Below are 24,280 nucleotides of genomic sequence, written 5' to 3'. Positions count from 1 at the left end.
AAACCCAAATTTCTCATGCCCTTCAATTCCTATACCTGTCCGAGGATTGCAAAAACGAGTGAAACAAAGAAACATTTTATAAAAACCTAATAGAATGTAGGTTGTTTTATTCAAAGGATTTAATGCAACACATCTAAAAGCTCTTGTTTTCATTACAGAGAGAGACTATGTGGCTTAACTAGACTATTAAAAAGTGTCTAATCAAGTGATTGGGTTGCCAGTTCTTTACCCTGGTTTCACCACATGAAAACAATGTACTGGACAGATTATGTGATTGCAGTGAACCGCAGATGCACAATTGTTAAATTCCTAATACATACCATATACAGACTGGAAAAAACCCCATTTAAGCTTTATTGTGATACATATAAAATATTCCCCCTCACAGAGTCCCAGAGCCAAAATACAGTTAGATATCAGAGCACTTTTAGAGTTTCTGTTGTTATACTGTACATGACAGCTGAGTGCATTTTAGGCATTTAGCAACAAATTCTGTCAATTTCATTATGGTAAACATATTTAATCGAGTTAAAATATTTGAATTATTTACAATCGACATTCCAATTATTTGGAGATTGAAATTATATTTTTTTCAATCCTCAGACATGTTATTTATATAGGGCTTTGTCTTTTGACTAGCCGTCTTGAAGATAACTTTTTAGGGCTGCTACTGTGTCACAGGGAAGGAAATTGTGCCTGATTCACTCAAATTGAAGAGAAGAAGTGCAGAGAAAAAGTGAAACACGGAGTTACAAGTTATAGCACTACAGAACTCCTAGTCAATGCAGACTACAATCTTGAATTTATGGTGGTCATACATGGCAAACTTTAGATTTTCAATAAGTGGAATTAAATCTCAGGGAATGGGTTTCCCAGTCTCGTTTCAGGTTCTATCAGTTTGGCTTGTTATTGCCATTAGGATTCACCAAAGTGTGGACTGAGCTACAATAATTCAGGGCAGGTATTTTCAATGCAATAGGTCTTGCATTTGGAAACGTTAGAGCTGTTAACGTTGAAAATAAATGTTTTTTACTATTGTTTTTTTTACTTGTAGTGGAGTTATTATATTTGCATAGCACTGTTGGCAATGGTATAAAAAAGCAAAAGTAAACAAGCATTTACAATGCAATAGGTCTCGCATTAATTAAGTTTGAGCTATTGGCATTGCTAAATATTGCAACACCAATTTCAACTAAAGTCTATAAATTGTAGCCACAAAAAATGTGTATTTATTTTTGTAGCTATGGTGGCATGCTGCGCTTTAGATGAATATGTTTAAAAGTTAAGTGCGTCATACTGCGATTGCTACAATAGTTAATTGTGGATGCGTTAACAATTGATGTGTGCACTGATGGCTGTTGGTGTATGTGCCTGTAGAAATTGTGCACTGATGGCTGGTGGTGTGTGTGCTTGGTGGAAGTGTGCACTGCTGGCTGGTGGTCGGTGTGCCTAGTGGAAGAGTGCACTGACGGCTGGTAGTGTGTTTGTGCCTGGTCAAAGTGTGCACAGACGTCTGGTGGTGTGTGCCTGATGGAAGAGTGCACTGATGGCTGGTGGTGTTTGTGCCCAGTGAAAGCATGCACTGACGGCTGGTGGTGTTTGTGCCTGGTGAAAGCGTGCACTGAGGACTGAAGGTGTCTGTGCCTAGTGAAAGTATGCACTGTCGGTGTGGTTGTGTGTGTTTGTGTGTGGTTGTGTATGTGTGGTTGTGGTTGTGTGTGTGTGTGTGTGTGGTTGTGTGTGTGTGGTTGTGTGTGTGGTTGGTTGTGTGTGTGTAGTTGTGTGTGTGTGGTTGTGTGTGTGTTTGGTTGTGTGTGTGTTTGGTTGTGTGTGTGTGTGTGTGTGTGTGTGTGTGTGTGGTTGTGTGTGTGTGTGGTTGTGTGTGTGTGTGTGTGTGTGTGGTTGTGTGTGTGTGTGGTTGTGTGTGTGTGTGGTTGTGTGCGTGTGGTTGTGTGTGTGTGGTTGTGTGTGTGTGGTTGTGTGTGTGTGTGTGTGGTTGTGTGTGTGTGTGTGTGTGGTTGTGTGTGTGGTTGTGTGTGGGTGTGTGTGTGTGTGTGTGTGGTTGGGTGTGTGTGTGGTTGGGTGTGTGTGTGGTTAGGTGTGTGTGTGGTTGGGTGTGTGTGTGGTTGGGTGGGTGTGTGGTTGGGTGTGTGTGTGGTTGGGTGTGTTTGTGGTTGGGTGTGTTTGTGGTTGGGTGTGTTTGTGGTTGGGTGTGTTTGTGGTTGGGTGTGTTTTTGGTTGGGTGTGTTTTTGGTTGGGTGTGTTTGTGGTTGGGTGTGTTTGTGGTTGGGTGTGTTTGTGGTTGGGTGCGTTTGTGGTTGGGTGCGTTTGTGGTTGGGTGTGTTTGTGGTTGGGTGTGTTTGTGGTTGGGTGTGTTTGTGGTTGGGTGTGTTTGTGGTTGGGTGTGTGGTGTGGTTGGGGGTGTGGTGTGGTTGTGTGTATGTGTGGTTGTATGTGTGGTTGTGTGTGTGGTTGTGTATGTGTGTGTGTGTGTGTGTGTGTGGTGGTGTGTGTGTGGTTGTGTGTGTGGTTGTGTGTGTGGTTGTGTGTGCTTGTGTGTGTGTGGTTGTGTGTGTATGTGGTTGTGTGTGTGTGTGTGGTTGGGTGTGTGTGTGGTTGGGTGTGCGTGTGGCTGGCTGTGTGTGTGGTTGGGTGTGTGTGTGGTTGGGTGTGTGTGTGGTTGGGTGGGTTTGTGGTTGGGTGGGTTTGTGGTTGGGTGGGTTTGTGGTTGGGGGTGTGGTGTGGTTGTGTGTATGTGTGGTTGTATGTGTGGTTGTGTGTGTGTGCGGTTGTGTGTGTGTGGTGGTGTGTGTGCGGTTGTGTGTGTGGTTGGGTGTGTGTGTGTTGTGTGTGTGTGTGGTTGTGTGTGTGTGTGGTTGTGTGTGTGTGTGGTTGTGTGTGTGTGGTTGTGTGTGTGTGGTTGTGTGTGTGGTTGTGGTTGTGTGTGTGGTTGTGGTTGTGTGTGTGGTTGTGGTTGTGTGTGTTGTGTATGTGGTTGTGGTTGTGTGTGTGGTTGAATGTGAATCATGGGCAGTGTCCAGCTAAGCTCAGAATACATATTAACTTCTATTAACAGGCTGCACGCAAAGACAACAAGAGTTTGAGCTATTGGCATTGTAAATGGCAATGCGTTTTATTTAGGTGTTCTTTTTAAAACAGATCAATAAAAGGCACTGTAATTTATATTGCAAATAGCCTAAAATCTTGCCAATGCGAGACCTATTGCATTGCAAATGCGTGCTATACATTTTTTTTTAAATCCTTAGGAGAGAGCGTGTCCAACAAAGCTATGAGAGAAAATAGTGCACGCAGGCTGTAATTAAGACCTACTGAGCAACAACAGGGGTGTCACCGCCGAAAGTTCCAAAATGATACACATCTGTGCGAATATGCTGCACACGCAGAAGCGAACATTAAGTCTTAGAGATGTATAGCACACATTCACTTAGTCAATCACAAAAACACTATGTGCACGAGGATCTAGGCATTGAACCACAGAGACACACTGTACAAGCAGACTAACTGTATTCATAGAGGCATGCACTCGTTGAATCTCGTAGGTAAAACCAGAGTACCACACCCATACACTGTGTACCTGGGTACAGCTTCACAGATGCACTGGGCACAGAGCTAAGCTCTGAGACGTATTCTGCACACACACAAACAATGTATACAATAAACATGCTGTACACATAGATGCATGCATTAACCCCCAAAGACACTTGGTACCCAGGTATTGCCTGAACCTCATAGATACAGTGTTCATTCAGACAGCAGGCACACAAACACAAGGATTCAAGCACACAGATTCAATGCAATCCTATAGACTCACTGTGCATGCAGATACATAATACACAGAGGCAAACTCAATTCAACAGATTAAAGACAGGTAATGCACAGACATACTCTGTACACAGGGACACTCCCCACACAGATACTAACATTGTTTAGCACAGGTGCACTGTGCCAAGATACCATCTTTGAACAAAGAGATGACCAATGAACACGGATATTTGTAGATGTGGAAGTGAACATTCAAAGCAAGTGACCTACAAATCTACAGAACAGACAGAACACGGATATTTGTAGATGTGGAAGTGAACATTCAAAGCAAGTGACCTACAAATCCACAGAACAGACAGAACACGGATATTTGTAGATGTGGAAGTGAACATTCAAAGCAAGTGACCTACAAATCTACAGAACAGACAGAAATACAAATTCAGATTCACAGATGCACTCTGTATACACAGACTCCTTAACCTGTATGGATATTCTGCACACACTTAACCTTTGGGTGCTGGGATGGTGACTTCCTGAGTGGATCTGCAGCCAGTGAACCAGTCGCAACCTATGACTAGAGTGATACACAATGTATATTAAATACTGTAACCTATGGATGAGTAGTGGCACCTGGATCAATGCACAGGGTGCCCACTGTGCGCCATTTGATGTCAGTCATGCATAGGAACACATAGCAGCAGGTGGCAGGAAAAGCGAGGAAGGAGAATGCAAGATCCCTGGTTCTCTTGATGCGCCCCAAAGATCAGGAACTCCCTACCCAGGAATGAGCCATGACTCTTACTCATGCTCACTACGGCTAAACTGAAATCTTCCTCTTCAAGCAACAGCTCTATCATGTGCTCCGCTCCAGAGGATGCTCCTCAGCCAGTTATGCATCTTGTCCTGCCTGCAACGCTCTCTGATCCCCTTTCTGTATCCTACCTTCCACACCCAGCTTTGTGTAGTGCTCTGTTGGTTTGCAGCTATGTCTGTTCTATGTTATTCTGTGTGTGTGTACGCATATGTCTGCACATACATATGTCTCTCTCTATCCCTTTAGTTTGCCTGCCTACCTTCAGGAGCCTTGTGGATCTGACTGAGTTTTTAACAGCGCATGGCTCAATGCTACAGAACTCTCTCTCTCTCTCTTGGCTAAGAGGCAACAAGACATTGGTTGCTTTTGCAAAACATGAAACCTGACTATTCATAGAAAGTGCCCCTTAGCTCTCCTTTGTTGGGCACTTCGCTAAGTGTCTGGCATTTTTTTCACACCTGAAAAGCCTGTTCTGATGAGGACAGTGATTCGTTTTTTGACCTTTATGGTGCATACGGCGAGGTGTCTACGAGCCAAAAATAACATAACCTGGCATAACAAATGGATAATCTCTTGTGAGATTTGTTACAAAAGAAATAGCTTCCACAAAAAAAAATGTTTTAGGTAATTACAAAGACCCACATATGGGTATACTATTGTGAGCTCCTATCAAAACAAGTAAATGTTATGGAATGTTCCGCGTTCTATAAAAAAAAGGCTGTGTGATGGGATGATGTCTAGGCGGTTCAGTATACAAGTTGTTGAATGTTCCACTGGTGATAGACATGGGTGTGGGCTGGATGATGCAAAGGAGGTGCTAGATCGAGACTGTAGAATGTTCCAGTTTCTATAGACCTGGCCACATGTTTGGGTGATGCCAAGGAGGTTCTATATAGAGTCTGAGGAATGTTTCAACAGATTTCTGTACTGGTTTATATGTGGTGCTAAGTGAAGAGCTAGCCGAGTACACACCTAGCCGAGGTGTGAGCATAAACTGAAAATCCACACGTTTCTGCAGTAATTCTCTTTCGCGAGAGGGTGTTGGCAGCCAGAGATGCAGACTCGGATGCTGGGGATCCGAGTTCGAATCTCGGTGTCGGCGCAACATGCTTGGCAAATCACTTAATCTCTCAGTTGCCAATGGACAGCGCCTGGGTACCCTAACGGCTGATAAGCCGCGATATATACATTTATAATTAAAACATTATATATATTATATTCATTATAATAATTAATAAATCAAACGTTGGGTGAGGGTCTGATGCCTCCGCACAGGAGGTGTGTGGCAGCCATGTGTAGCCTTAGTTTTTTCTAGACTATTTGGTAATTTCTGACCCACTTTGTGCGAATAGCAAGCCATGGAGGAAGCAGGGAAACAAGAGCGTGCACGTTTTCAGTGAAAAGATCACATTTCCTGCCGCGCTGTTAGTCATGTTGGTACTTAGCAGCTGCGAACCACCCCATTGCTAACCCCAAAAAACGCAGTGCCAGGGTGTGCCAAAACTCCCTGCCGCCTTCAAACACATACCCGATAAGGACCGTGGGCACACACACACCAGCACAGACCCTCTGCTTCTGAAGAGGAGGGCCTCAAAGCTGCTCCGAATCATGCCAACCACAAGGTCCCACTGCATGATAGGTGTATAACACTTAAGGTCTGCTCACATCACTGATAATTCAGTTAAACAAGACGGTGCTCAAGTCCCCTCGAGGAAACTCGTCTAACATCGTGCACATAGTGTTTCCTGTGGTGTTTGTGATGAATAGGCGGCAGGTCGTAGGTTGTTGAGCACACGCCCTGTCTTTTTACGTCTCACGGGCTGCGAGACACAGGTAAAAGTATAACATAAGGCGTGCCCGCTGGTATCATAAACAAACAAGGCGATATGAGGCCATGGTGGGCAGGGAGGGGCCAGAGAACAATCGGAGAGTGTGGTGGGCGGAGAATTGAGTGGGCACAGCGGAATGCGGAAGTCACAAGAGAGAACAAAGGCTAGACTCGTGCACACATGGTGTGCATCTGGTGACGTGTACCGTGGCTGCCCGTGCAGCGCTTCAAGCAGCTGGGACTCTTCCAGCCCGCGGAAGGCGAGCGGCGGTGTTCTACGCTTTCTCAGCTCAACAAGTGGCGTGCACGTCACGCCTGTGTGGGCACAATCATAGCTCTTCCCACAGCCTATTGGTGTCTATTACGCGCTTGGTGCACGTAATAGACACCAATAGGCCAAGGGAGGAGCTATGCGCCTGCTTCGGGCCAATTGCGTGCAGTCTTTTAAAATAAGACGCACGCAAAGGCCAATGTGGGAGCTGAAAAGGAAACACACATGCACAAGCGTGTGCGATTCCTAGGTGACTGCTGAAACCCCTTTTTCGATTACTAAATGCCTCGCGCTGCACGAAGCACTGCTAGGCGCAAGACCTAAAAACAGTCATTTTCAATTCCAACAACTCTTTAACAAATGTGAGACCTATTGCAATGGAAATGCAATAGGACCCGCATTTGTTGGATTTGGTGTTGTTGGCATGTTAACTGCCAATGTTTTTAGGTCTCACCTGAGCCAGCGCATGCGCTGGTCTGCGAGACATTTAGAAAGTGGGTTTTCAAAGTGCTACCACAAGTTTTTTTGGCATCAAGCTTGCGATTACGCGCACAATCACGAGCAGAGCCGCTATCTGCCTTTCCTTTGTTGTCAGGGGTAATTAAGCGCCTCTCTCATAGGCACCTTTTTTTATTGCAGTTCCATGACGTACTCTCTGTTTAAAGCCTGCCTTGCTCTCTATTTGCTTCAAAATACAAAAGAGGGGGGAGTTAGAGGGAAGTATGTTAGGTTCACCCTCCTAATCTAGTATAGGAGAAACAAAAATCCGGAATGCTGGATGGAGAACCTAGCTAGTAGAGCAGATACCTATCAGTGATAGATGTAATCATAAAAAGGAAAAAATATCCTTTTTGAGTCCCCTCACTCACCGGAGTTTCCTCACGGTGACATGCTTCATCATTGGGGCCCCCCCAACCCCTCTCTTTTTGCTTCTCCATTAAGGCGCCACAATTAACTTTCGCGGCCATGGGGCCGTGCTCCTATTTCAGTGCTGGTTAGGACTTGTGCCCTGATACCAATTAATATTATTAAGGTGCTGGCTTAAAATCTGCCTGCTTCATGTGTCAGTTTGCAACGGCCAACTGACGCCCACAACAATCATGCGAGGAGCACGACCATCGCAGCGTGGGACACTGATGCACAGACAAACCCCCGCCCACCTCCTCATTAGGACTGTAATATATTTCTTAACTCGTTGTCATTTGTTTTGAAAACACACAGAGCAAAACTGTGCAGTTGGCTCATTAAGGCACTAAAGAGCCATTTGTTTGCTCCGTATTAGTAGAATGGAAATATTGTGTAATGTGATTATTAGTTCTATTTATGTCCCCTACTCAACCGCCATTTAGCAAGCATATTCCAAAAAGGAAATGAGGCAAGGTCTCTAGCTTAGGAGTCAGACACAAAGACAAGTAATTGTATTCAGGCTGGCAAAACAAGCGGTAATAAGATCAGTTCTTGTGCTGTTCCTTTTGTATATCAATACTGCGCACAATACCGGGCTGAAACATAGCGTCTTTTTTTCTCTTCTCCGAACATATATTTCTTCTGCGTGTTTAGGGGACGTTTCTGGAGAACGACCATGCAATAATAAAAGTGTATCACTCACTTGCAGACTAGGTATGCAGAGATAAGCTGTTGTTTTGCTTAGCTCCAAAGCCCTTGCCAGTGCTCCGTGTGCGTACATGACGGCTGCCATTTCATTTGTGGCGCTTTCTGTGTCCGCGCACAGGGTCGGTCATGCACAAGAAGTCAGCAGTACACAATCAATGTAGGCTTGTGTTTTATTACTTGCGGTTTAAGAGGTACTATCGTTTACACAGCACTAACATGCCGGGCCTGTACTGCCTCACTTGCATGAGGGATCTTTCGCGGCAGAATCAGTCGGGAGAATAACACATTTCCCATTCAGCACTGCGCACAGTCCTGTTAGTGGGAAAAACACTATTTTACAGCAGAGAACGATATTAACCTTCAGGGGGCTCGGAGTCCTGCTTGTTGGTCGTCGCGCGCACCTATGAAGAGATCACCTTTTCTCACCACCGACACAAATCACTTCTAATGTATCAGGAGAAACAGGCTAAGGTGTCACATATTCCTGTTGTCCAGGTTCTCACAAACATGAGGACGGCTTTTTTGACCACCGACAATGCTGCCCCTCCCCTCACAGATCAAGAACAAGCATTGGCATAGCCAATAGGTCTCGCCTTTGGGACCTTATCAGTGTTTAGGTATCCAGCACAATATCCTTGGTGCAACAACATCAAGTGTTGCATGGCTAAACACATATGGTTTCAAAGGTGAGACCTATTGGCTATGGCAGTGCTTGTTTACCAAGCCATGTTGCAGAGTGCAGTACCATATGTGGCCAAAAGAGGTCCTATTGGACCGCTTTTGGTCACATATGGTACTGCACCCTGCAGAAGATACAGTAAATCCACCCTAAACATAATGCATTGCATGCAAGACAGTACCACAAGTACACTCACATAGCTATGTCCAAATATACAATTAGTAGCTTTGAAATGTGACAAAAGAATTCTGGATTATGTTGTACTCTGTGTGGAGGTGATGAAGGGAAATTTATAAAGGTCTCGTAAATGTGAGATGTGCTGGTGAGTAAAGTAACTACTGGCAGCCTTGCTTAGGACCAAGCGTGTGTCCTGCCACAAGCCTTTTAAGAAAATAGCGCTGTGAGGCTGTAATGAAAACCTAGGAAGTAACAACACATATAACAGGGGTTGTCCTCATGGGAGGTTACAAGAAGAGACAAGGCGGTACTGGGTAGAGACTACCAAGCCTATTGACCAATGAAAGCCACCATTTACAAAGGTTAGGGACAGGAGCCAATTAAAAAGATGGGCGGAAGGGGGGAGGAGCTTTATGCCCAAATCCTGAATATGCAGGACCGCAGTAGTGCTGCCTAGGTGAGACCTAAAATACTACATTGCCACATAAAATGATTGCTACACTGCCACATAAAATGATTGCGACTCAATCAATCAATCAATCAGAACATTTATAAAGCGCACTACATACCTGTGAGGGTCTCAAGGCACGGGGGGTGCTGCTACTGCTTGAATAGCCAGGTCTTGAGGAGTTTTCTGAAAGTAAACAGGTCCTGGGTCTGCTGTAGGAGGATGTGGAAGGTGTTCAAGGTCTTGGCGGCAAGGTGGGAGAACGATCTGCTGCCGGAGGTCGCTCTTCGGATGCGAGGGACTGTGGCGAGGGAGAGGTCAGCAGAGCGGAGCTGGCTGTTGGGGGTGTAGAAGTCTGAGTCGACTGTTGAGGAATGCTGGTCCAGTGTTGTGGAGTGCCTTGCGTGCGTGGGTGAGGAGCTTGAAGGTGATCCTCTTGTTGACGGGGAGCCAGTGCAGGTCTCACAGGTGTGGTGCGATGTGGCTGCGGTTAGGGATGTCTAGGATCAAGCATGCAGAGGAGTTTTGGATGCGTTGAAGTCGTTTCAGGAGTTTGGCCGAGGCTCCTGAGTAGAGGGCGTTTCCGTAGTCCAACCTGCTGCTGATGAGGGCCTGGGTGACCGGTCTGCTTGTTTCGGTGGGGATCCACCTGTAGATCTTTCGGAGCATGTGGAGGGTGTTAAAGCAGGAACACGAGACGGCGTTGACCTGCTTTGCCATGGAGAGAGTGGAGTGTAGGATGAACCCTAGGTTGCGTGCGTGGTCAGTGGGTGTTGGAGCTGTTCCCAGTGTGGTCGGCCACCAGGAGTCGTCCCAGGCCGAGGGGGTGGAGCCGAGGATAAGGATTTTCTTCTTGTCCGAGTTTAGCTTCAGTCGGCTCCTCATCCACTCGGCTACAGCTTTCATTCCTTCGTGGAGGTTGGTTTTGGCGGTCCTTGGTGAGGGGGAGGATCAGCTGGGTGTCGTCAGCGTAGGAGATAATGTTGAGGTTGTGCAGTCGTGCGACGTGGGCGAGCGGTGCCATGTAGATGTTGAACAATGTCGGGCTGAGGGATGAGCCCTTGGGCACGCCGCAGATGATCTTGGTGGCTTCTGAACGGAAAGGGGGGAGGCGGACGCTTTGGGTTCTACCGGAGAGGAAGGAGGTGGTCCAGTCAAGAGCCTTGTCTTGGATTCCAGCGTCGTGGAGGCATGTGCGGGGTGTGGTGGCAGATGGTGTTGAAGGCGGCTGAATGGTCCAGGAGGATGAGGGCCGCAGTTTCTCCGTTGTCATGCAGAGCCCTGATGTCATCGGTGGCGGCGATGAGGGCAGTTTCGGTGCTATGGTTGCTGCGGAACCCAGACTGGGATGGGTCCAGGATGCTGTTCTCCTCGAGGTAGCGGGTCAGTTTTCTGTTGACGGCCTTCTCGATTACCTTCGCCGGGAGTAGGGAGATGGGTCGGAAGTTCTTGAGGTCCTTGGGGTCAGCCTTGGGTTTTATTGAGTAAGGCGTTGATCTCGGCGTGCTTCCAGCTCTCTGGGAAGGTCGCTGTCTCTAAGGAGATGTTGATGGCTTTCCGGAGGTGGAGTACGATGGTGGTGCTGGCTTTGTTGAAGATGTGGTGAGGCATGGGTCTGACGGAGATCCGGAGTGGATGGTGTTCATGATTTTGATGGTGTCGTCGTCGTTTCTGTTGGTCCAGGAGAGCAAGGGGTCGGTGCGGTTGGTGGCCGTGGGGACGGAGGTCTCAGTGGTTGTCGTGACAGACATGGCGTTGAAGCTGTCGTGGATGTCTGCAATCTTGAGATGGAAGAAGGTGGCAAGGGAGTCGCACAGGTCTTGTGAAGGTGCTGTGTCGCTGGGGTTGGAGAGTTTCTGTTGAAGAGCTCTTTGCTGTTGTGTGCGTTGGTGTCTAGGCGGTCTTTGAAGGAGGCCCTTTTGGCCTACAACTCTTATACCCCTGCCAACAAAAAGAAGCAAATATTGCTTGCTGTGTTCTGACAGGCCCAACATTTATCACAAAGATGGGTTTAGGGGATGTTCTTCTTTGCACAAGTATGTTTTTTAACAGTTTATGGTACAAACCAGAAATTGCTGTACAAAATAGGAATACACAAAGAAATATTCAAAACTCAACTTACCATAAAAATTAATTAAATTAGCAGATATTTTCAGGTAAATATTATTGCAGAAACTTTCATTGTATGCCCCACTGAGACTTTGGAGAATGCTTCAAGCTTCACCTCAAGTCCAATTCATATTTTGTATGGATCCGCAGACAGCCCTCCTTCTCAAATGTGTTTTCATTGCTTCTTTTAGTATTTTGCCACTCTTGGCTTCTTTATGTGTAGCCAGACCCAAATAGAAATTTTTTAGGTCTCGCCTGAGCCAGCGCATGAGGTGCTCTGTGAGACATTTAGTGTGTGGGCTTTTAAAACTCCTACCTGATGGATTAAACCCAAATCTGTTGACTGGGTGTGGAGTGTTTGATTGGTTCAGATGCTCCGTCCATCACCACCCCTTTTGTACCGCTTTGAATTGGAGACATTGTCAGAAACCACCAACGACCGGACCAGTATGACCTTGCTTTGAAAGCTGAGATCAGAGGACCAGTGACAGCCAGTCGCCAGTGCAACTCTGCTCTGACCTTTCACGACGAGCATGCAGACAATCCTAACACAAGCGAAGTGTTTCTCCCTCCCCTTCCAAAGGGGCCTGCACAGGAACTAGTATGCGTGATCCTTCTCCAGCCCTAAGAGCAGCAGCATGTTTAAAGCCTGCTGAGCTTAAAATCCACCTAAACAAAGATTTAGATGCCTTCTGTTCTGAAGATAGGTGAGAGGGGATATAATTGTTTGCGTTATTTCGCTTACTAACTACAGTGCAACAGAACGGGCTACATGGTAGGTTTGGCTAGCAAGGCAACAAGCTGGCAGTAGGGTTGCAACCCGCCAGAGTTTGTTTACCAAACAATGTTGCCTGTGTGTGATTTCTTGCCCCAATGTTAAGCCGGTGTAGTGGCCAAGCACCATCTGCAAATTTAACAAGACGCCCCTATTTAACTCGTTTTATGTTTTTGTTTAATGCTATTTAGCAAACCATATCAGATCTCTCCAACAGCTCGTGATGGATTTCTTGTCAAACTGAAAGTAACATTAATATGTCAACAGCTGTAAGTAACATTTAATGTCTGCCCAGTTTACTTCGGAGATGTTACTATTTTGGTAGAGACTGCGTGAACTGCGAGTTGATGGAAGAGTCCACCCTCTCCCTGCAGCTCTGCTGTGCCTTCTCTTGCCTTCAGACCTGACTTCCTCCTTGGGAGGTTTAAGGCTGCTGCCCGCTCCAACTGGGACCAGACTGCTTGCAACCACCGTACCTTTCTCAGCCGTATGTTTTTCTTAATTTTTCCCTGTTGGGCCACTGTTATTGTGCCCATCTGTGTCGTGCTTTAATTCCACCACTGTTTTTGTTTTCTCGTGCCGGTCTGTTCCTTTCGCCACCGCTTCCCCTGTGGCCCCTCCCTCCCGGAATTCCCCTCGGGAATTTTCCACGGAATTCCACCACTACCAGCCTCTCCTCCCTCTCACCTCCCCTACTTAATGGAGGCCGCTGCGCGGTCTCGCATCGGATGCGCGCAGCGAGCTTGCCGTCGGTGCGCTGAAGGATCGCCAAAGGCAAGCGCGTCTGTGCCCGTATGTGACCCGACTGCGGCCAGCACTAGGAACCCTGGACCTCCCACTAGCCATCGCTACAACATCACCACCCTCCTCACACTCAACCCTGGAAGACTTAGAGAATGTTATGTTATGTTATGTTAAAAACATTTGTACCGCGCACGTACACCGAGACAGTTTCTTGGCGCTCATAACAGACATGACGAACCGGGGCAGGAAGTATTACTCAAAGGCCGACTTAAAGAGGTGAGTTTTCAAGGTTTTTCGGAACAGTTCGTAGGTGGGACAATGGCGAAAGGAAGAAGGGAGGGAATTCCAAAAGGTGGGGCCTAAAAAAGAGAAACTAAGGCCGCCGTGTTTTTTGCGGCGGTTCGATGGGATGCAAAGAAGATTGTCAGCAGAAGAACGGAGATTGCGAGATGGGAGGCATCGCTTGAGTTTAGAAGAAATGAACTCAGGGGCGTGATTGTGAAGGGATTTGAATAAGGTGCAACCGAGTTTGAAAGAGCACCGTTTAGCCACCGGGAGCCAATGAAGGCTCCTCAGGAGGGGGGAAACATGCTAGTGTTTGGGTTGGTGAAACACCAGGCGGGCAGCCTGGTTCTGAATAAGCTGAAGTTTCTGAAGCTGGTAGGCAGGGATCCCCGCATACAAAATGTAAGCGAAGTCAATCCTGGAGATGACCAAAGCCAATATAGCTAGTATGAGTGCCTCTCTGGTTAGAAATCTACAGATCTTGCGGATCCTGCGCAGCTGGAAAAAGCAGGATGATGTTACTGCAGAGATCTGAGGTTTCATGGATAGATCCTCAGAGATGATCACTCCTAGGCTTTTCACAGTGCCGACCGGGCGAGGGGGGGAGCCAAGGGAAGGGGGCCAAAAGTTGTCATCCCAAGGGTTGGTAGGGCCGCCCACCAGAACAAGTTCCGTTTTAGACGGATTCAACTTGAGTTGGCTATGAGCCATCCAATCGGAAATGAGTAGCATTGTGGTTTGGATGATAAGACGGGAAGAGGGTGAGGTGTCCAGAGGGAAAATCAATTGCAAGTCGTCAGCATAATTATATATAGTAGCTGGGGAGTGACGAAGGGATGCCATGAGAGGTTGCATATATAGGTTAAAGAGAAGAGGGGAAAGAGCTGAACCCTGGAGAACACCACAAGTGAGGGGGGTGAAAGGGGCAGAGAAGGTGGAGAGGTGGACTGCCTGGGAACGACCTTGCAAGAAGGATCGAACCCAATCAAGGGCGACGCCGCGAATGCCGGCGTTGCTGACACGGTCGATCAAGATGGTATGATCGACCGTGTCAAAAGCCGCCGACAAATCTAACAGTACAAGGGCTTGGGGGATATTATTGTCGGCACCAGTTCTAAGTGTGTCCATTACTGCCGCAATCCCCATCTCTGTGGAATGGAGTGGGCGAAAACCAGCCTGATGAGGGTCAAGGAAAGAGGAAGTTTCCATAAAGGTACTCAGACACTTGGTTACGTATGTCTCCAAGATCTTTCCTAAGAAAGGGAGGAGAGAAATAGGTCTGTAATTACTCATCACAAGAGGGTCTGCATTGGGCTTTTTCAAAATAGGTAGCACTATGGCCTGCTTGAAAGCCTCTGGAACAACTCCTGATGTTAAAGAGGAGTTGAGAAGGGCCAGGGCGGGGTCGGGCAGAGCCTAAAGATTTCTTTAAAGATATGTGGAGGGCAGCAGTCCCTAGGGGAGCCAGAACTGACTTTATGGAGAAGGCTGTGGAATTCAGTGATGGAAATGGGAGGGAAGGTGTGGAATTTATGGGCGTTTTCAGAAGGGAGGGGAAATGATTTGGAAGGAGAAGGTGGAGAGATATTGTTTTTAATTGTGGCAATCTTGTCCTGAAAAAAGGCATTGAGCTCATCACACAAAGCCTGGGTGGGGACGGGCGGGAGGGTAATACGATCGGGGAGGGAGAGCTCATTGACAATTAAAAAGATGTCCTTGGCTTTTGAAGCCGACTCCAGGATTTTGCGTGAAAAGTAGGACGTCTTAGCCTCTAGAATGGAAGATTTGTATTTATTTAGTAAGGTGGTAAATTCAATCTTGAGTGCAGGATCGTACTTCTGACGCCAGCGACGTTCAGCCTGGCGAAGGGCTCGCTTATCAAGTTTCAGCTGGTCAGTAAACCATCGCTGGGCGTCATGGGGCGTGGAATTTTGATAGTCTTTAGAGGAGCTACAACGTCGGCAGCTTCCTTCAGCCAAAGCTCAAGAGTGGAGGCTTGGTGAGAAACAGATTCAGGAGCTGGAGGAATTGAGGCTGCCAGAAGGGAATGAAGTGTAGTCATGTTGGCATTTTTCCAGTTGCGAGACATGATGCCAGCAGGGCGCGAAGGGCGGTGAAAACTGGGAAGGTCGACAGAAAGGGAGATAAGATAATGGTCTGACCAGGTACAAGGTGTGATCAGTGGAGGCGAAAAGTCAAGGTTGGCCACCCAGACCTGGTCAAGTATATGACCCTTACAGTGAGTGGAAGTAGAGATCAGTTGCTGACAGTTCAAGCTAGTAAGGGTTTCAGTGAACAGTTCAGACAGTCGGCTTTCTTGGGGGTCGGAGGGCCAGTAATTGAAGTCGCCCAGGAAGAGAATTCTGGAGTGATTTATAAGAAGGGGGGAAAGGAGTTCCCTGACTGAAAGAGCGAAGGAAGGCATGTAGGTGGGGGGTCTGTACATGAGAACACAGACGAGAGTGGTGGTAATTGAGCGGAGCTGGATAACAAGGGTTTGGGAGTTGGGAATAGGGGTGCAATCTAAGATGGAAAAGACATGTTCTTTACGGATAATGGCTGCGACTCCACCGCCAACTTGCCCTCCAGGACGGTTGACATGTAGGATGTAGTAGCCGTTAGGAAGAGCAGCTAGGATATCGGGTACAGAATCTTCTGTCAGCCAAGTCTCCGACAGGAAGAGAATATCTACATTGGTGTCATCTAATAGGCGGTAGATCTCAAGTTGGTGTTTAACCATGGAGCGCGTGTTAAGGTAGAGGATCTTAAGGGTGCCAGTGGCGGGTGTAGGAGAAGGGGAGTCGACGGGGAAGGGGACAGGTCCTGGCGAAGGAGGGATCGCCGTGCAAGGGAAAGTTGAAATCCCGCACTCCTGGGCCCTCCTAATAGCCTCAGGGGGCAGTGGAACTGAATGTTGTAGAGAACATAGGTCCGCTGACGAATAGCGGAGCGTTAGGGCAGAGTGAAAGGCCGCAGGGCGCGACCGGTCGCGGACGGGCGCAGACGGGCAGGACTTTGGCTTGACTTCGGCGCAAAGTCGGCGCTCCCGCTGCGCTCGTCCGCTGCGCTTCCGCCAAGCCGCCATTTTATGTAGAGGGGCGTTTAGCCACTAGACCGCTAACCTGCGCTGTATGAGGCAGGGCGGAAGTGGAGAAAGGAGGCGGGTGAATGGCGCTCTGCAAGGCGACCCTCCGCGCAAACGGCACTCAGCCGGGGCGGACCGGGGTCTAGAGCGTGAGAGACAGGTAAGAACTCGCACTAATCACAAAATCAGAAGCCACATCGTAGTTGAAGTCACAATAATGTTAAAATACACACAGCGCTAAAATGCGGTAAACCGCTTTCAAAGCTATTAATTAGCACAACTTTAATAAAAGAAATATAGCGAGTAGACTACACAGCCTGCAGCCTGGGTCGCAGCGTCTATCAATTGTGTCCCGCTAAACTCAGGGATTTATACACTCGATCAACAGCCACTAGACCGCTAACCTGCGCTGTATGAGGCAGGGCGGAAGTGGAGAAAGGAGGCGGGTGAATGGCACTCTGCAAGGCGACCCTCCGCGCAAACGGCACTCAGCCGGGGCGGACCGGGGTCTAGAGCGTGAGAGACAGGTAAGAACTCGCACTAATCACAAAATCAGAAGCCACATCGTAGTTGAAGTCACAATAATGTTAAAATACACACAGCGCTAAAATGCGGTAAACCGCTTTCAAAGCTATTTATTAGCTCAACTTTAATAAAAGAAATATAGCGAGTAGACTACACAGCCTGCAGCCTGGGTCGCAGCGTCTAGAATGCCAACAGGCCTTGCCAAACACGACTCACGATCAGTTCTCCTGCCTCCACTGCCACCAGACACTCCCCACCACCCCGGCCTCCTACACCGCCTACGGCAGCACCGGCGACACCCTAAAATGCATCCTCCTAAACGTACGCACAGTACACAAACACGCCATGGAAATCTGAAACCTACTCGACTCTCTCGCCCTACATCGCCTTCTTCCCAGAGACCTAGACCAACGCATCCTCTGCCCCCGACATCAGCACCGCCATGCCAGATGGATACAAGATCCAGAGAAAAGACCACCCCAACTACCCAGGAGGGGGCCTTGTCATCGCCCACAAGAGCACCTTCCGCCTCACCACCTCCAGCGAAACCTTCCCCTCTGCCAAACACCTGCACTTCAAGATCCAGACCACCCCCAAAGCCACACTCCGAGGAACCATCGTCTACAGACCCCCAGGTCCACGAACACCCTTCGCCACCACCATCACCGACTTCATCGCACCCCACGCCATTGCCTCAACAAACGACATACTCATTGGAGACCTGAACTCTCACCTCGACAACCCCAGCGACCCCAACTCCACTATCCTTAGTGACAACCTCACCAGCATCGGACTTAAACAACTCGTCAACATACTGACCTACAGAGCAGGACACACCCTCGACCCCATCTTCGTGGCAGGAAACAGCGTCCAATTCAGCCACACAACGCAGCCGCCATGGACCTACCACCACTGCGTACACTTCGCCATCAACAAACCCTAGGCATCCAAACCAGCCCCACGCTCCCCACGAAGGAACTGGAGTATGGTTACCGACGAGCAACTTAACTACACCCTCACACAAGACAACCGCACCTGGGCACCCAAAGCAAATGACGCAGCCAAAGAACTCCACATCTGAATCTCCGACTACGCAGACGAGCTCGACGCGCTGCGCAACTCCGACAGACAATGCCCCAGGAAAGCAGCCTGGTTCACCACCGCTCTCCAAGAAGCCAGACACACCTGCAGACGCCTAGCGAAGAAGTGGAGAAACACCAGGACAAACGAAAACCACACCACCTACAAGGACGCCATGACTGACTACCACAACCAGATCAGAGCCACCAAAAGGAACTTCATCCACAACAAAATCCTGGCCAACTCCACCAACTCCAAGGAACTTTTCAGTGTCATTCAAAAATTCACCAACCCACGCAGCGAAGCCACAGACATCACCCCATCCCAAGACCTCTGTGACAAGCATGGAACCTATTTCCACCCCAAGATCAAAAACCTCTACGACAACTTCATTGACCATCCCCCAGGCGCCACAGACGGCCCCCAGAAACACCAACCAGCCCACCATCTCCAACTGGACACCTTTTATGGCCAAAGGCACCGCCTCGACCATGAAAAGCATCCACTCGGGCCCCCATCGAACCCTGCCCCCTCACATCTACCACAGAGCTGCGGCCGCCATCGCACCCGAACTACAATGCACCATCAAAACCACCTTCAGAATAGGCACCTGTCCAGATGACTGGAAGCGCGCAGAAGTCAGACCTCTGCTCAAGAAGCCCACAGCTGACCCCACCGCCCTCAAGAACTATCGGCCCATCTTGCTCCTCCCCTTCGCAGCCAAAGTTTCAGAGAAAACAGACAACAGGAAACTGAAACGATTCATTAAAGAGAACGCCATCCTCATCCGGGTTCCAAAGCAACCACAGCACAGAGACCGCCATACTCACCGCCACAGACGACATTCACACCCTCCTGGACCAATGCCACTCCGCAGCCCTCATTCTACATGACCTATCAGCGGGCTTCAACCCTGTCTCCCACCACACACTAGTCGCCAGACTACACGACGCAGGCATACAAGGAACAGCCCGGGACTGGATCCGATCATTCCTCACCAGAAGAAGCCAAAGGATCAGACTCCCACCCTTCCTCTCCGACCCCACGAAAATCACCTGCGGAGTCCCACACGGTTCATCCCAGATTCCCCTCTTTCAACATCTACATGGCCACCCTCGCAGCGATCGTCTGACAACACGGACTCAACATCGTATCCTACGCCAACGACACCCAGCTCATCCTCTCCCTCACCAAAGACCCCACCACTGCCAAACACAACTTCCAGAAAGGAATGCAAGACGTCGCAGTCTGGATGACCAACACTTGCCTGAAGCTCAACGCCGAGAAGACAGATGTCCTCGTCCTCTGTACCACCCTTTCTGCAAGCGGTCTGCCTGGTGGCCGACCGCCCTCAGAAGCCCACCTCCCTCCTCAGACCACGCCAAGAACCTCGTCATCGTACTCAACTCATCACTGACCATGAACTGACAGGTCAATTCCGTCACCTCCAGCTGCTGCAACACCCTCCGCAAGACCTTCAAGTGGATCCACCCTGAGTCAAGGAAGACAGTCGCCCACGCACTCATCACCAGCAGACTGGACTATGCAGACGCACTCTACGCCGGCATCAACAAGTCCCTACTCCGCAAACTCCAGACAATACAGAACACTGCCGCCAGGCTCGACTATAGCTGCCAAGGTTTCAGACTGCTATGTGTGATGTTTTCATAATTTTAGTGTAGTTATGAGTGACATTTCAACGACTATGAGTGATACTTTTTCGGAAGCAAAATAAATCAAGGAAGACGGGAAGTCATACGTATCAGCAATTACACCCATTTGAGCAACAAGGCACTCTAAGAAGACATTAAAACTGATGGAAATCACCAGAACCTGAAGCACCTACTGCCTCCTCAAATGATCCTACTGTTAAAAAAAATCATATCTGCACCCCTCCCTGACAGAGCACGCTGCACCACTACATACAAAAGAACGTTTCTGTAAATTTCAGCTGTCAGTTATTGTAGTAGGGTCAGATTAGTTGTTTTGAAAACCGGCACAGCCACTTGCTCACCTCGAGTAGAGAAAATAACATGACTGCAATGCTGGGCTCACTTGAGAGCACACATTTGGGGTACTGAATGTAGCCAAGGTGCAGACTCCATTTCCCATAATTTTGTGTTCCACTTTATTTTCTTCTGCTGTGACAAACGGAAACAAAAGCTTTACCTCTACCTAATTAATGGCTTTCTTGACTGCTCTGCCGCTTCCCAGATGACCTCGGAAAGGCAGAGGCAGGCCGCGGTGGTGCGAGAGGCAGCATGCTCTTCACATCAACTACCCCGGCCCGACCTCTTGTAACAATAATCTGCTCCTTCAGTGCCTCTGCCATGACTACGGCCCGCATCACCGTCCGGTGTCACTTCTCTCAGTCGGCTGCCGTAATATTGAATAAAACCAGGGAGAACTTGTATTAACTACAGTGATAAGAGGTGGTGGCCTGAGCCGGTGCGAGCTGCAGGAAATGGCTGTGAGTTCTCAGCCGGCACCATGATTCTTTGCAGTGCCTGGGCCCTGACTATTATATGCACCGCAAACTGCCTTCTAGCTCGCGAAATAAACTGCCTACGCACGCTCTGGCAGCAGGATGCGACTTCTCCCAATGGCGTCATGCTGGTAGTGAGAGCCGCGCAGATTGTACGCACACAATACATTTTAGTAGTTAAGTAAGCGCTGCCAGCAAACTTAGCTCAGCTGCAAACCCATGGCTGCAGCAGCAAGGGGAAGCCACGGGTGGCGCGATACCAGAGACTCAGTTTTATCAGTGATTTTAGTGACAGCTGACAGACAGGATATGCGTGACAATGCATTTCAGTGCTGTAATGCAGGTTACCACACTGAAATGCACTAGTGTCACGCCTGATGCATGATACTTTTAGGCATCCCTGGCTCCCAGTGGAGAAAAGAGTCACTTTCAAAATCCACACTCACTCCTACAAATGCCTACACAACGGACCTAAATACTTCAACAACAGAATCAACTTCCAACCTCGCACTGTCTGAAACCCTGCGCATTCACATTGCAGCCAAGACCGGGAACGAGCTACCGGCAGACATCAGACGCGCCCCTTCCCTGAACACCTTCTGGAAGACCCTCAAGACCTGGCTCTTCGCTAAACAGATCTGGGGACCCACCCCCTCAGCGCCTTGAGACCCTCACGGGTGAGTAGCGCGCTTACAATTCCCTGATTGAGGGAGGGGGCATCAAGGAGTATACGGTAGACGCAGAGGTTCGCTGTCTCCGCTGACTTCTGTACGAATTACCCGTTCTTACTATGGTCAGGGGGAGCTGCGGCCAAGAAACGGCGTGTCTGGATGTGAACAGAGAATTTAATGCAGGAGAGGACTTTGCACAGACAATTTGCTGAGAAACAGAGATGATGGAGTCCATGACCCATGATATATAGACAATGCCTACAGATTAGGTATTGTGTACAGGTCACAGTCATTTTTGGTAGGGTGACTGACTCAGGTATTCATCCATGCCAGGTTGCTAAATTGAGAACAGTTAGATTGGGTGGCATGATGATCTGATAGCAAGTGCTACATAAAATGAAAACCAGTTTGGTAAAAAAAAAATTGAGAACTAAAACACTGCTGCCCTAGTTAAGAAAGCAGAAATCCAGCTCAACTCGCAACAGACTTCTTATTTGGCTATTGTTGGCAACGAGTGGCCAATACAGAGCATTTAAAGATAAAATTAAAATTCATTTAAACTTCATTCAGGCGATTTCCAGCATTGCAGATTTACGTCTCCCCACGGTAGATCAGTGGTAGGTGATTATTGCTTATGGTTAATAAATATACCTTTTTGCCATTTTATTTTAAACCACGCCCCTAAAGGGTTGGCCACACCCATTTGAGGGGTGGCCCACGCACCTTTTAGTGACCCCTGGGTTTTTTATCCCACTTAAAAGCCTTGGATACATCTACAACACTGAACCTTCACCTGCCAAGCACACAGACCGGAACAGTTTCCTTCACCATCAGGCTCTTTACCATCCTCGTAACGTTTCGATTAGCCAGGAAAACTCACCTTAATTAAGCGCTCGCCAAAACAGAATTGCCCACGAAATGGCCTTCCTTCCAGATGTACAATCTAATTGTCCATTTTCTGGTTTACACTCCTCTTCTCTTCTGATTGTAAATTAGCATGCTTTTCATCACTATAGTCTTTATTGACTCAATCAGTTTCTTGTCCGTTACCGTAAAAAAAACACAAAAATGTGTTGGTTTATTTTTGACGGTGATAAAAAGCAAAATAAGTTCTTGGACACATTCGAAATACCTCCAGCCTTGTGATGACGGTAAGGGGGCGTGGCATGGAGCTTCTCTCCACGCTGTGGGCTGATGGGACTAGAAAGTTTGCCTCCAGGCTGCAGCTATATACAAAACACCGGAAGCGTAGGAACCTGATGGACGGCAGTGACAACAGGACTCCCTAGACGAATATTCTTAGCAACGACGCCGTGGAACGTGACAAATTCGCCACGTTGTAATGATTTGCGCCTGCGTAGAATTGTTCAATTTAGAGGAAAGCTCCTTAGCAAGAAGGTCACGTGACGCATTGACACGTAATTTCCGGCTCATGCTTTTTTGTCCGTTTCACCTTCTTTGGGTTTCAATTGTGTTAAACTCTGAAACTAAATTACGGTTCCTCGGGAGAAATTGCTGACTACTTCGGTAGAGTCGTGCAAGTTTCAGTAAACAAACGAACACTAAGGCGATGATATAGAAAAGGATCTAATGACATACATGCCAACATTTCAGAAGAGGAAAGTGGGAGACTTAAAAAAAAAATCGGGAGAATGTGGCCTTGAATCGGGTTACTGGCATGTATGGTGTTTGACATTTGTAACGCAAATGCACTTTTTTTCTTACCTTTCAAAAGCACGGAGCGCAATGGCAGTCAGAGAGAGGGTGATGCAAGTGTTGTGCACTGGCCTGGCAGTGCATGCAGCCCCCCCCCCCCCCAGAACCACCACCACCCTGTGTGGCAGCCCGGGCTGAAACAGCTTCCTGGGCACACACACAGCCCCCCCCCCCCAACTTCATAGGTCTTTAAAAGACCATTCCCTTGTTAATGACGCTTTGTTGGTTTTTGACATTTGTAACGCAAATGCACTTTTTTTCTTACCTTTCAAAAGCACGGAAAGCAATGGCAGTCAGAGAGAGGGTGATGCAAGTGTTGTGCACTGGCCTGGCAGTGCATGCAGTCCCCCCCCCCCCCCCCCCCAGAACCACCACCACCCTGTGTGGCAGCCCGGGCTGAAACAGCTTCCTGGGCACACACACAGGCCCCCCCCCCCCCCAACTTCATAGGTCTTTAAAAGACCATTCCCTTGTTAATGACGCTTTGTTGGTTTTTCACCCGTTCTAGAGCCCCTGCATCGCCACTCTGACTATTGCTGGAAGAATTAACACTTTACACAATAAATACCAAGCCCTGTCAGCTGAAAACCACGAGGAATCGGGTTTTTGCTTGCAGGAATCGGGAGGCGGGAGACTAGTCTTGAAATCGGTAGCTACTCTCACGCCTGAATCGGGAGGGTTGGCATGTATGTAATGAATAGTAAAACGAAATAGTAAGGTACATGAAGCAAAGAGATAACGAGCCTTGGTAAAGTCAGTAGGCCTCGTCTCGCCTATGCAAGAGCCATTGGCTTTCCCAATGTTTTTTTAACCCTACTGTACACCAGTGTGGCTGCTGTTTGGCATGGTTAAAAGTTAGTGGGTTAGACAAGTTTTGTGGAGTGTGTTGCAGAGTGTAAGGGTTAATAATAACCACACAAAAGGGTTAACAGTGGAGTAGAGTGTTCTAGAGTGGAGTGGCAGAGTGTGGTGGTGCGTAAAGAGGCATACACTGGATTGGTATAGAGTGCATTGGCGTAGGTAGAGTATTGCAGAGTATGGTGGCATAGAATGTAGTGCCATTGAATTTATCAGCATAGAATCGAGCTGCGTAGAATTGAGCGATGTAGAGGGCAGTGACGCAGAATAGAGTTGAGTGGCGTAGAGTGCAAAGAAGAGTTGCATAGAGTGGTGTAGAGTATAGTGCAATGG

The 24,280-nt window shown here is 48.2% G+C and overlaps 1 protein-coding gene across 3 annotated transcripts in view; it reads right to left on the bottom strand.

Annotated features, from left to right (window-relative positions):
- The window catches only part of SEC22A (SEC22 homolog A, vesicle trafficking protein), a 458,264-nt gene extending 435,530 nt beyond the window's left edge, over positions 1 to 22,734 (bottom strand). Inside the window, exon 1 of one of the 3 annotated variants that reach the window (XM_086957074.1) lies at positions 22,254 to 22,734. The gene's annotated coding sequence lies outside the window, so the exon portion shown is untranslated. The remainder of the gene's footprint in view (positions 1 to 22,253) is intronic. The other 2 variants (XM_086957076.1, XM_086957075.1) reach the window with 2 other exon arrangements.
- Positions 22,735 to 24,280: the final 1,546 nt, after the last annotated feature.

Source organism: Lissotriton vulgaris, chromosome 2_1 (genome assembly GCF_964263255.1).
Source record: "Lissotriton vulgaris chromosome 2_1, aLisVul1.2, whole genome shotgun sequence".
In the NCBI taxonomy this organism is placed as follows: Eukaryota; Metazoa; Chordata; class Amphibia; order Caudata; family Salamandridae; genus Lissotriton; species Lissotriton vulgaris.
Note: the sequence above shows the minus strand (reverse complement) of the source record. Positions and strands in the feature narration are given on the sequence as shown.